A 14,424-nucleotide genomic window follows, 5' to 3' on the forward strand; every position below is an offset into this window, starting at 1 on the left:
ACTGATGATTTTTTTCCCAGATAGTAGTTTCCTTTCTTTGTTTAATCCGTTCTTGCAAAATGGAAACTGGAAAGAGAATTAGCAGGATGCATCGTGGTAGTTGCTAAGTGAGATTCAAATATAGCTGTGCCTGCTTAACATTCCTGCCATTCTGTGCACCATGCCAATGGCTCACTCTTGTGAAGTGTTCCAAGTCTGTAAAACTAGCACTACACCTGTGCTTTTTGCTGTCTCTTCACCTGGTGTTACATAATGTACAATGGTTCTCTGGCTCTAGAGAGCCTCAGTATTCATCCATTAACCATCCCCAAAAATTAGGATCTAGAAATTTTCTGAATTGTCTCCCCTATGTCCTCTTTTCTTTGGTCAAAGTAAAGGAGAGAGTATCTTCAATCATATGAAGGTATATGCTGATGACAACTACTCTTTTTGGTCTCTTTAGATACCTAATATGGGGTCTGTCCATGTATATCATGTATTATGGCATTGGGGTAGAAATAGAGGCTCTTAGAAGATGACTAAAAGGGATAGATATCCTTTGTATCTAAGTCTTTGCCAAATCTCACTAGTCCATTTCAAAATTAAATTTATTTACTGAAAAAAAATAATTTTTGTAAGCACATTTTATATAGAAAAATGTGAGTACAGATATAGTTGTATAATAAATACTTACGGTATGCTCATGTCCAATTGAAGTTATTTACTATTGTATTTGACCTTGATGATGGGACCAGTTTGATAAGGTTAAGGTCAATGACTGCATTATTTTTAGACAAGATACAAAGCGGAGAATGTTCTGTTTTGCTTTACTATGTTAACAACTAGTAGCATTTAGAGCTCTCTATGTCCTGCTGATTTAAGCGATGCATTCATCCTGGGTGATTATCCAAAAGATTTCAGCACCTGTAATTAATCACCCATTTGAGAAAAGAAACACAAAGTAAGATATAGTTTGGCTCTTCCCCTCCCAGAAAAGTCTGGACAGAGTGTGAATAAGAAAAATAACCGGGCTAGTAATAATCATAACTGTGCTTTCAATATATATGAAAAAAAATCACTGGAACATTCTTTTGATCACATTAACTAATTAATACTCTTATATTGTTTGCTTAACTTTAAATGTTGTGTCATGGTACTAAGAAAAGGACTCGTTATCTCTGTTTTATACAGGGAGGAGTAGGGACCTCTTTAGAGTTTAAAAGTAAGTTTCTAGCAAAATCATTTGTGTTCTCTTAATTATTTGGACTAATGATCACTAGTATTTTTTCATGCAAACATATATTTAGCTCAATATAATAAGCATAAAAATCTTAGCAAGAAAAAGAAATCTCAGCAAGTAGTAATGGGTTTATACAACAGACCTTCCAAAAGATAAAAATCTTCTACTAGATGCCATTATGTCTATTAAGTTGTCATTAATTAGTTAAAATAGAAAGGATCCTGAATCCTTCTTAGATTGCATGTACTTACTACTTCTTTGAAGTGATAATCATGACTTTTTGTGTACTGGGACACAGAGGCTGAAGAATGAATGAATCAGCACAGTACAAGGATCTTATATTTAGAAGTTGGAAAAGCTACTTTTGAACCTTTTCTGCATTAAGATGCCTTACATGGTTTCAGAAGCATATACTAAACCTGGGCCACTGACTTAAGGAATATAAACAAACCTTTTCTGTTTCTTGTGATGGAGATTAATTTATTAGATTGATGTCTGGTAGACTGCAAATAGCAAATGCATTTAACCTTGTTCAGTAGCTAGAACTAACCTGTTTACTAATACTCTAATTAGACCCAAACATAGAAATAACTAGAATGGATGTGGTAGGCAGAGAGACAAATAAATGCACCTGCATCAATAATAAAGTGGCATTTCCCCCCCCTGAATATTTGAATGTTCATGGTACTTAGATCATTCTACACTTCCCTGTTCACTTAGAATCTAGTATTTTAAACTTTGAAAAATGACTTCGAAAACACCTAGTACCTTAAACTTTGATTCTCAACAACCTTATTTTAATCTCACTCAAATTTGTTTAGATCTAGTGAGGCCTGCTCTTTCCTGTGCCAGGATCTATTAATGATAATTACTTAGAATACTATCCCCATTCTGTGATACCATCACATCATTGTGAGGTAGATTGCAATCTTATCCTAGCCTATTCTGTTTAACTCTGACACTCCTTCTATTATAGTAGGGCCTTGATAAGATCATGCCTGTTAGGATCAGACATTAGTTGGAATCAATATTTGAAAATGTGCCTGTTTTTGCTTCATAGTAAAGTTAGTGTTAGCATTGAAGTGAGATCATTTGTCGGATGAGATTATATAACTTCATCTTGTCAAGGATTCTTTCTAGTACTTTAGATTCAAAAGCACAGAATGAGATCTTGGAGAAACCGTAATTTTACTGACCAACCCACCTGGATATATTAGCTTTGAGGTGATATCCTACCTTGGAAAGAACATATGGTATTTCAAAACTGGTTTAGATCAGAAAAATGAGTTGGAAAGAATGAAAGGCTATCTTCATAACTCTTCATTATTGAATCATGGTTAATTCAGTGGTTCTCAACCAGGGGAGTTTTGCCCCTAAGGGTAATGCCCAGAGACATTTTTGGTTCACAGGCTGAGGGTAGGGGGTGGAGGAGGAAGAAGGAGAGTATTGCTACCATCCTGCAGTTGGTTGAGGCCAGAGTTATTGCTAAACCTCCTGCAAAGCACTAGCTAGCTTCCCACAATGAAGAATAATCTGGGTCAAGATGTCATAGTGCCAAGGTTGAGAAACAGTGTACACTGTGAATGTACCAACATGAGGTGTTTGGCAGCAACGGATTTCAATTTTTAATGTGACCATCTATCTGCCTGGGAGGAGCAAATGCTGCAGCTGTGTCCATCCCTCCTCCTGCTGGCTAGCAACATCTGGTAGATAGGTCATTAAGGAAGTCTTTTAGCCATAGACACCCAGAAATCTAGGTGGTTTCCTTCAAATTTGTGCTGAATGGAACTTTATTTATTTATTTTTTTGAATGGAACTTTAGCTAAAATAAGTAAACTGAGAAATCAGCCATTAATACAGGGTACTATACTCCTTATTTGGAACTTATTCATAACTTTTTAAATTAATGAAAATGGAATGGATTATCCATGTTTATCACTTCCCCAAACTTCTCTTGCTTCATGCGATTTGCTTATTCTATGGTTATATATTTAGTTATAGGTATGATTTGGTTATGTATTGATTATATATTATCTGGTTACATACCCGTGTATTGAAAAAACAACACTGGGTATTATATCTTTACAATATTTGGGAGATGGTTGCTGTCCATTAATGTTGAAAAGCAGAAATAAATTGTTTTTTTAAAAAATTAGTCTTTTAATACTTACAGGGAAAAATAGGCAACAAGTTTGCAGTTTGTTTCTTAGAAATAAATTAGAGGATGTCTTTTGTGGGTTCATGAATTTTATGATTTCTGAAGTCTATGCAATTGAGTTTTGAGACGAAGCTAGCTCTTTCATTTGCCAAAGCAGTTAAGGATTTTTTTTTTTTTCCTTTTTGTATTGTTGTAAGTCCTAAAAGCTTTTTCCTGAATACTCAGATAGAAGCAGTGTAAAGGGGGCAAGAGGTGCCAATGGCAGTGGTACTGTGGAAGATTAGCACACTTCTTTTGATGAAAGGTGACTTCCCAGAGGATTGGAGAATAAACATATGGGCTGGAAGTGCTGGTTTGGAGAAAAGGCGCTGAAGGAAATCAGAGAGGAGTGTTCTACTGAAGTGGATTGAAGGACTCAGGACTCTGAATCTATGCAACCTAGCAATTCATTGCTCATTGTCCATTTTAGTAAAGACATCACGGAATAGCCCTCTTGCAGACTACTATATTCATAAACCATGTAAAGAAAGATTCTTTAAAAGACCTAAAAAGTTTGTAAGAAGTTAGCAGGTTAAGCAAATTTTTTTTCTGCTTGATTTCTAAAATTCCTCATGAAGTAAAATATATTTTTATCATATTCCCACCCTCCCTTTTTTGTTTAGTATTACATTTTTTTAAAGATCCTGAATTATATTTGAGCTTTTTTTGGCATCTGAAAAAATGAGTTTGCAAGTGAAAAATACTATTTTTAAATATTGGAATTTCTAAATTATAGTGCTATTTAGCAGTATATTTTGAACTGAAATAACAATGACGGGGTGCTCTATATGTTTTTAAGGTTACTTTTAGAAATACAGTTATTCTCCTTTATAATATTTCACTTTGTTTTTTTCTAAATTGTTTAGAATTATGCCTCTGTGTCATTAACAGAATGTATTTTATGATGTCTATCCTAACAACAAGAAAAAACAATATAAGGAAAGTAAATTCCTTCTTCCCAGTAAGTCTTGATCTGAACATGCTGAGGAAAAAAAAAAAAAAAAAAAAAAAAGCCGTGGGGAGTACTGTGCATAGATTGTTCTGTCCTCTGGTGTCAAACACACAAAGTAGCCTGGTTTGGACAGAGTTGAGGAAACTAAAGACAACTTGTTGCTCCCAACCCTTTTATCTCCTGGTTTGCCAACAATCATTTCTTCTTGTAGAATAAGATAAGTTTTTGTGTGTTTATGTTTGATGGATTAACAACAGAAAATTAAGGAATTTTACAAAAATTCCAACTTGGCAAATAATAGCAACCCTTATCATGCAGAGGCCCGATAAAACCCTCCGATAAGGCAACAGGGAAACTAGTCTGGACAATGTCTTGAAAAATACTAGGTATCTGACAATGGTCTGCGTCTCACCACTAGAGTTGGTGATCAGTTAAATGCAAGCACCACATTAGATAGCAGAACTGTTGTTCATAACTCTGTGTTTCTGTCCTTAAAGGTAGGACATTGGTTATGATAGGGGGTAGGTGTGTGGCTATAAAAACTGCTCTTTCTCCTGACCAATTTTGACCTAAAACAAATGACTGTTTGGGGGAAGGAAAAGTATAATGGAATAAATAATACCACTTGTAACTTGGGGCAGGGAAGCATTGGGATCTAATCCAGACGAGGACATGCTTTACACTGTAATCCTTACAAATTATCAGCTGTTTAATAGTTGTTACCATGCTATCTGATCTACATAGAAAGGTTTTTAAGATACTTTAGTGTTCCTGTTTTTTTTGTTTGTTTGTTTGTTTGTTTGTTTTTGCTTGGCGGGGTGGGTATTTCCATAGTAGGCATACAATGACCAGAATACAATGTTTCTTAAAGAAGAAAGCAGAAAATAGCTGGCGAATAGTGGGATATAAACTTATTGAAGTCCATGGTTTCAGGGTTTTTTTTTTTTTTTTTCCCCTTCTATTTGTACCAGCACCCAGTGCTTTCTGGCTTCCTCTCTAAAGGTGTAGATGACCAAATCACTTCAACCTTGATTTATTGTCTGTTTTGAATATATAACTGTCTGGTCTGAGTCAAGTTATATATGTGCTCTGCGTAGGAGTGGATACATAGAAAGTAACTGTTTATGTATTTTATTTCATTCATCTACTCATTATCTTAACATTTATTAGTAAGGAGATACTAGGCATGGTCCTAGGCTCTGAAGATACTTCAATGTACTTGAAATAGATTTGGATCTTGTTATCCTGTAGATTTTATTTAATAGGAAATGTGAACAAATAGTGGGGAACTACTATATAGTAGGTAAGTAGTGATAATATTGTAAGTGCTAAAAAAAAAGGAAATATAATATGTTAGAAAAATATCTAACATATATTTGGGAATAAAAAAATAGAAGTGATATCTAAATGGAGGCCTGTAGACCGAATAGAAATAAATTAGTTTAAGAGTATTTGGGAATTGGAAGGGGTGTGTGTGTTTGTGTGTGTGTGTTGGAGGTAGCAGAATACAATGTACAAAGGCCTACAGACAAAAGAGAACACAGCAGATTTCAAGAACCACTGAGTTGTACATTAAGATGAAATAACTCTTTTGTCAGTTGAAAGATATTTTGATGACATACCTAAATCATCAGCCTAGTTGACTTTGAACTCCACTGCAGATTATTTCCATGCAATTTTTAAATTTTGTTTTGACTACCCAAGGATACTTCTAAATGTCATCAAAGGAGATTCGAAATAATCCTCCTCCCACTTTTTTTTCTACCACTTCCAATTTTTAGAGATTTTTTTTAAAGATTTTATTTATTTATTCATGAGAGACACAGAGAGAGTGAGAGAGAGGCCGAAACACAGACAGAGGGAGAAGCAGGCTCCATGCAGGGAGCCCGACACGGGACTCTATCCTGGGTCTCTTCAGGCCCTGGGCCAAAGGCGGCACTAAACCGCTGAGCCACCCAGGCTGCTCAGAAATATATGCAACTGAGTTGTGCATTAGATCATTGAGGCTTCTCTGAAAGTTTCTGGGATCTCTTTATTACAATTGATCCAACATCAAAGTATATTTGAATTTTTTTGACCTCATGTAACATATTTGTTTTTTAGGCCACTGCCTGTCTTTCTTTCTTTCTTTTCTTTCTTTCTTTCTTTCTTTCTTTCTTTCTTTCTTTCTTTCTTTCTTTCTTTCTTTCTTTCTTCTTTCTTTCTTTCTTCTTTCTTTCTTTCTTTCTTTCTTTCTTTCTTTCTTTCCTTCTTTTTAAATTTTTTTTGAGCAGACATAAAAAATAAGGAAAATATCCTTGCCTTCAAGGAGTTTGCAATCTAATTAAAGACTTAACCAGAACATAGAGTTATTTTGAGGATTGTGTACAAAGGTAAAAGCTTTGGGCTTAACACTCTTAGAGATGAATGGCACATGCATGGAATAAAAGTGAAGGTGGCATCTCATAGTACTTAAAGGATTGCTTTAGCCATAAGCAGAAGAATACCACTTATTTCAAACTTGGAACTGTGGGCCTTTTACTATATTAAACTTAACATAAGAATTGTCAAAATGCCTTCTACTTTAGAATGCATGCCAATGCTTTTTTTTTTTTTTTTTTTTCCCTGTGATAAAACCAAGAAAAAAATGACATGGAGTAAAAATACTGACTGTCCCTTACTTTGTGAAAGTGTTAGCAAGTAGAGTATAATCCAGAAACAAATTGCTGACAGATTTCTTTTCAGGTTTCCATATGAAGCATTTCTATAAAGCACAAATAACAAAGGAAACTATTGTACAGTGTTATAAATTATAAACCAGGAAGTATAGATAGATCAGAAATATAGATTAAGAATATTTATTAACCTTGGCACTATTGTAATCTTCTTTCATGAAGAGCTATCTTGTGCACTGTAGGATGTTTGGCAGCATCCTGCTCTTTACTAGATGCCAGGAGCATGCCTCTTGATTGTGACACTCAAAAATTTCTCTTGGCATTGCTAGATGTCCCCTGGATGGGGGCATAAAATTATCCCTATTTGAGACCAGGAGGATAGACTATTTTAAGAGATTAGCAGTATAGATTATGACAATACAAGGCCACTCTGGGAAAGGTTGAGAAAATCTACACACTTTGGTTCTGTTTTTAGTTCTAAACATTGGTTTTTGTTCATTTGTTTTACGGGCTATTAGGCTATTACATTTGGTGAGAATATGTGCATTTGGAGGGAACGTAATATAGGTTGGATTTGAAAAAACAAGCCTATTTTATAACCTATATAAGCAAGAGAAGAAATGGATTAGAATACATTTGATAATATTTGATCTAAGGATTAATCTGCTTACATACATAGGGCAGAGACATGAATTCTGTTGAAATAGCCAACTCAGTTTCTGGTGTGGTAAAATCTGGGACTACTCAAAAGTACTCCCTTTGTATGGAAAAGAAAGGATTCTGGTGGCAAATATAGGAAAAACAGACTGGAAGATAAAGAAGTATTTTTCTTCCTTCAGTAATCTTTCCCACAATAATTTTTTTTAAAGATTTGTTTATTTATTCATGAGAGACACAGATTGAGACAGAGAGAGAAAAAGAGAGAGAGAGCGGCAGAGACAGGCAGAAGGAGAAGCAGGCTCCATGCAGGAGTCCAATGTGGAACTTGATCCCGGGAACACAGGATCACGACTCAAGATGAAGGCAGACACTCAACCGCTGAGCCACCCAGGCGTCCCTCCCACAATATTTTGAATACATGTTTTACTTAAAGATCACATGTCATCATAAGAGACAGTGTTTTGATTTTCCTTCTCCCCTCCTCTGAGTTGAAAACACTTCATTGTACGAGACTCTTCATGTCGACTCTTTGGGCCTGGTATAGCTTCAGTTTAAGGCTGCTGGGGGAGTACTGGATGTTGGGTTGGACTTCAGTCTCAGTGGAAATGATGATGCTAGAATCAAACTTTCAATCTTTTCTAAATTTCTTTTTTATTGGCAGCTTGAATGGCCTACTTTATTCTTTTGCGGTAGGGCCTTCCATTAGGCATTTGTTTTGTTGACATGTGAATGCTCTTTTGTCAAAGATTAACCACACTGCCTCCTCACAGGCAGGATGCCATTTAAGATAGTCCTTTACTAAATTCTTAGAGTAAGGATGTATGTCAGGCCAGTCAGGGGGCAAGTTTAGGTGACAGCTGATGATGGGTAGGTTTGGGGGCCTCTCCTCATTGACCTGTTGAGAACATGGCCACAGACAGTATTTGGGGAAAAATGCCTGATCCAGAGTGCACACAGTTGAATGGGATTTAAGGGTTCCTAATCCCATTTATGTTTTAAAACCTTTGTAGCTCAAAACGGGTTACAAAGCAGTTAGCCTAGACAGTCACCTGAGAGGTGAAAGCTCCAAGAAGGGGCTTGTGCAAACCTAGTAGGTCTTAGATCCAAATTCATCATGGACTCCACCCCTAGTCCTATGATTCAACCTCTTGATCATTAACAGCCAATATTTATATAAGGGTTTTTTTTGTGCCATGAAGTTCCAACAGAACGTCATTGGGTCATGATCTGAAGGACAGAAATGATGTATGGAAAATGACAATCCCAAGTTTTGTCATGTCATATCCAGACTTTGTGCAATAGCTTTCTTAAGCCTCAACAAAGAGACTATCTTGGCAATATACCTACCAGCCATATGGCGGTTTTTTATATATAATCAGAAAAAATAACTTTTGCAAACAATTTTAGCTACTTTGCCAACAAAGCTCACAAAAACCTAAAGTTAAGAAAAGCTAGGGATTTGTTTAATATAGAAATTTGAATTTATTACAGGCAGAATGTTTGAGGTGTTTGTGATATATTTGGATTAATAGTATTTTTTTGTTGCTAAATCCCTTGTTGGCCTCCTATTTCGTACTGCTAGCTTAGTTTTGTGTCTTCACCTCATATTACCCAGTTATTCTTTCTTTTCCTCCTTTTTCTACTCTGCCATTCATATTCTTTCTGTTCTTGGCACTTTCCCTTTAACTCATATTCCAATTCATTTTGTTTACGACTCTGCTATCTTTCTCTTTCCTTTTTGAATTAGCTGCTGAGTGCCACTCTGCTGCTCACTTTTATTATTTTCCCTTGGTTTTCTTTTGAGCTAAGCTGATGCTTCATGTCCATTTGCTGTGTGCTGTACTCCTCGCACTGTTGGGTGGGGGGGGGCGGTTAGCTTTTGTCTCTGAAAAGCTGCATTTTAATTCAGTGATGTCACTGCCATGTATCTGAGAAACTCCCTTTATTGTGTTCCACCCATATCAAGTTATTGTCCTCCCTTCTGTTGCAGATGGGTGATCTGTGCAGGACGATAATCATAATATTCATAGCAGCAGTATATAAGTGTCATACAGCATACAACTTGTGTCAATACTACAATTTTATTACTTATTTTAAATACCTGTTTTGAGCCATATGTATACTAAAAATGCCTTATGTATTTCTTTGTGAGGGCTGGATCATTTCAAGTCATGAGAAGTGGTTTTGGGGGCCATAGAGGTAGCCAAAGGTGTTTTTGAGTTAGATGATAAATTTGAAGAGATATCTGTATCCAAACTTCAAGAGTTCTCTCTAATGGATGCAGACAGCTTTTACACTTGGCATAGTACTTTGAAGAAATTCATGTAACAATACAAGAACAAAGCATGTGTATACATATATATATACATGCACACACACACCGAGTCGGGGAAAGTGTAGTTAACTTTTTACCAACACCCACTCAATCACTGCACAAGACATATGATGCACTTTAGGAATAAGCGTATCAGACTTGAAAGAGTATAGTTGTGCCGTAGTCTTAATAGTTTGGAACTTATCCAGGAAAATAAAAATAGGAGGGATTAGAAGGATAATGCAAGGTTATTATAAGTATTTATCAGTTATGGGTATGATAAGTTAGTGTGGTAACAACTACCCCCGTTCTCTTAAAATAACTTCAGTTTTCAGACTTAACTCCCTACTAAAGCTTAGAGCCTTAGCTGAATGTTCTCAGATTTAAAAAAAAAGGTAAAAATAGGTTATGAATCAGTGGGCTGATTCTGATGTTTTTCTTCTCTGTGGAGGCCACAAACTGGGTTGTAAACAGTAAACGCTACATATTCATGAGATTAAATTTTTGGAACTTCTTAGAACTTTGTGGAGTTCTCCTTGCATTAATTATTTGAAAAACAACAAAAAAAAAGCGCCAATTACAGAAACCAAGTGACCCCTAAATGTTAGTAAATGATTTTGCTTTATAATAAGTTGGATTACTTAAGCATTTTTATTTATAGCAGTGTTTTTTTAAGTCACAAAATTTGTTTATTAAACATAAGGTTTAATAATTCTTTAAAAATATATAACATTTATTCTTAAAACTGTGGAATTAACAAAGACAGCACTGTAAGTTTAGCTTTAATTAACACTTAGGAAAACAGTATCTTGAGTCTAATACAATTTTAAACTTATATGCAAGAAAAATAAAAAATAAATAAATGCTAAAATTTCACATCATAAATATTTAATTTAAAGGCTTTTGATTTTTATATGATTTGATAAGCTGTAGAAATTGAATTATCTTAATCAGCCTGAAAGTATGCAGGACAAATGCAGTCATATTCACTTTGCTTAGTAGAAATGCAATTTATAAAGCTGTACATAGAATACCCAGTAATGCTCTCATTTATTGGGTTGCCATAGTAAAAATGTAAGTAGCGTGATTAAGTCCCCCAACACCTGTATCAGCATAACATCAGCCCTCTCCCAATTTTCAAAATTAATAACTAGAGAATGGCAAATTTCACATCATGAGTCCCCAGAAATAAAATACAGTGTCAGCCATCAAAAAGTGAAAATAGAACAGAAAAATAAAGCGCCAGATAAAGCAGAGTTGTCTTGTTGGTTAACTGTGTAAAAGAAAAATTTGATAAACATTTTTATTCTGTTCTCAAAACACAAGCAGCTTAGCTTTAAAATTTCATCAGATCACTATTAGGCTTACAAGGCATTACCGAAGCTTCTGAAAAACAGTTAAATTCCATTTCAAAGCACTGTAGTGAGCACAGGAAACCTGCAACAAGCCTTTAGTATCATTTGGATAAGAAATAAGGGAGACTCAAAGCAAAAATATCAAAAGGTCAAGAGGATTCTTTACTCTCCGTAATTGCCTTGAAGGCTTTTTTTTTTCTTCTCCCTTTTTTCCCCCTTGATACATTGTTTTTAAAGGGTTGCCTGAGATGTGAAAATATAATGATGCAATCATAATAAGAATGCAAAAAACATCCAGGGAGGTGAAAAGACTTTCCTATTTCTCATTCGGCTACTGAAGGGTGGCCAGATCCACAGGCCATCCTTGAAACCCCAGAGTCTTCCACATTTTGGTACAATTTCATTTGATTTGAAATACATTTTCCCAGTTTAAAAATGTTAACTATCTCACAGAGCAATTGAAACTTGCCTTGTGTCAAAAACAGGAAATTCTGAGGAGAAATAGACTGTGGATCCATGTCAGATGTTTCTCTTCTTTTTTTTTTTTTTTTCTCACTTTCTTTTTTAGACACACAAAACCCATATGCACACACATATATTAATATATATAATATATGCAGATATTGATGGAATTCTGGAGTTGAAAGAGGAGGAAGATGTCTTGAAGGATCCATATCTCTCCCAGCAGATTTGTGCTATTATCACTGAAATGTGGCCTTCAGTCTTGAAACAGTTAAAAGAGTTCTACGGCCACAAAAGAAGAGATGTCTTCAGAATTATCTCCCGCCTCACATTTGCTCTTAGGCAAGCAGTTTAAAAAAGCCCAGTGATTGAGCCAGTGATCCAATTTGAAATGCAGAAATGATTAGAGCTGCTTGCCTCATTTCATATCGAAATTCTCTGATTTATGACAGGGCTGCAGCCAAGATCTATCTCCAAAGGGAATTAGTGTGCAAGTTTGCATATTTTTGTTATTTAGGTTTCTGATAGCAGCTGCTAGCTAGAAATACTGAACTGGGAGGGTGGTGGGGCAAGGATTTTCAGCCACTGGAGCAAAAGAAAGATAAGAGCTTTCTGTTGAGGACATCGAGACCCCTTGACCAGCACATATCTGTGTTGCATATGCTTCTCATATGTGTGTATATTTAAGAACTTGTTAATGGTGTAGATGTGAGTGTATATGTGTACATAAATTATGAGGTTCAGGGAGCCCAGGAATGTATTGGAATGGTTAATTCTAGCAATGGAGCAAAGAATTACCAAAATTCCGTCTCCATGTTTTAACTAGTGGAATTTTAATGAGGCATAATACTTCAATCATGCAACTGACCTGTGGGGCAGAGTATAGAACATATAATGAAACAGAAATAGAATTCTGAAAAAAAAATTATTACCTTATCTGGAATTTACATGAAGTGTTAACAGGAAATTATGCAGCAGTTATAAATGAAAAATATGGGATTTAATGTACTTATTAATAAAGATTTGTTACATACATGATACCAGTGTCCCAAATCTGCTGTCCGCAGCTGTCCCCAATTTCTAATGTTTCTGTCCTCAGATGCCTCATTTAGAGTCATCTTATTACCATGGAAGCTAATGCCAGTTTCTCTTCAGTGAGTATTCCATTCCAAGAAAGAAAAAAAAAGGAAATATCTTTGTGCACAAGTCAAGGGGTGCAGACTTTCTATCAGTGGCATTAAAATATTAAACACACACACACACATGCATATAGCCTCGTTAGGTGGGACCAGTGCTTTCTGTAAATTTGTAGATCTGAATCATTGTTGGCAAAAAATCGTGATTCTTGAAGTCAAAAATTCCTTTGAAAGAAAGATGTGCGATTGTCAGTCTACATTTAGTACTGCAAGGAGCAAAGAAATCATCGTGGGAAAGTTTATTACCTTTGCTGCTCGCCGGCTCCATATGGAGTCATTATGGCCCTCGAGTCTTAGCACTGCTCCTCGGCTGACCTCGCTAGAATGCAGCTGGGCTTCAAGGTATTAAAACCGCTCTCATATTTCACTGAGTATTCTCCAGGGGACCCAGGGTTATTGTAGTAAAAACTTAAAATTTTGATGATCTTGTTCGTTGACAAAGAATGCAGTGAGATCTTTAAAGGCATCTCAAAATGCCTGAGTTTTAAATCAACTCATCTCTTCTATTATGGGGCTCTTTGACTTCCACTTATCTTGCCTGATTCAGGACAGCAACCCTGCACGTGGTTGGTGCCTCTTAGTGTTTAGGAAGAATATTGTGCCAATATTGCAAAAAAAATATTTTCTAGAAGATTCTTTACCCTAAAGAGGTCTGTAGATACATTTTAACTTGATCATACCTTTTAAAACAGAATAAAGTTTTCCTTAGCCTTGTAGCACTTTATAATGACTTTTAAAACATGTTAAGACTATTTTGAATAATTATTGTAGATCATTACATTCTAAATTGCAAAAGCCCACAGTTCTAACTTAGAGTAAGTCATTTTATTCATAACCTAATTATTAATGTTACTATTTTCAGTGCAAGGGACTAGCTTGCTGTTTGGTTGTTTTGTATTTCCGTTAACTCTGTGAAGCTGATCTAGTTTGTTCATTTTATGGATGAGGAAACTGAGGTTTCAGTTTCTCCTCCAAAAGCACTCACCTAATAAGTGCAAATCCTGAACTTAAGTCTGACTTAAAAGTTCTTAACCGTTTTGATGTGTACATACCTCCCTACAGTTATATTTTAATAATGGCCTTCATGAGCATTTTTGTCTCTTTAAGTCTTTCATTTTCTGTAAAGATTTTATTTATTTATTCATAGAGACACAGAGAGAGAGGTGGAGGGAGAAGCAGGCTCTCCACGGGGAGCCCAATATGGGAGTTGATCCCAGGACCCCAGGATCACCACCTGAGCCAAAGGCAGAAGCTCAACCATTGAGCCACCCAGGCACCCCTAAGTCTTTGATTGATTCAACACACACTTTTTGAATCCTTACCATGAGCTCATCAGTGTCAAGGGACTGGGGATAAACAAATGATTTAGATGTACTCTCCCCTCAAGGAACTCAGTCTAATGAGAGAACCAGATA

General features: G+C 35.8%; 1 protein-coding gene across 7 annotated transcripts in view; it reads left to right on the top strand.

Annotated features, from left to right (window-relative positions):
* ZFPM2 (zinc finger protein, FOG family member 2) overlaps positions 1 to 14,424 on the top strand; it is a 457,190-nt gene that overhangs the window by 245,794 nt on the left and 196,972 nt on the right. The gene's annotated exons all lie outside the window — the stretch shown is intronic.

The sequence above is a fragment of the Canis lupus genome, chromosome 14, assembly GCF_048164855.1.
Source record: "Canis lupus baileyi chromosome 14, mCanLup2.hap1, whole genome shotgun sequence".
In the NCBI taxonomy this organism is placed as follows: Eukaryota; Metazoa; Chordata; class Mammalia; order Carnivora; family Canidae; genus Canis; species Canis lupus.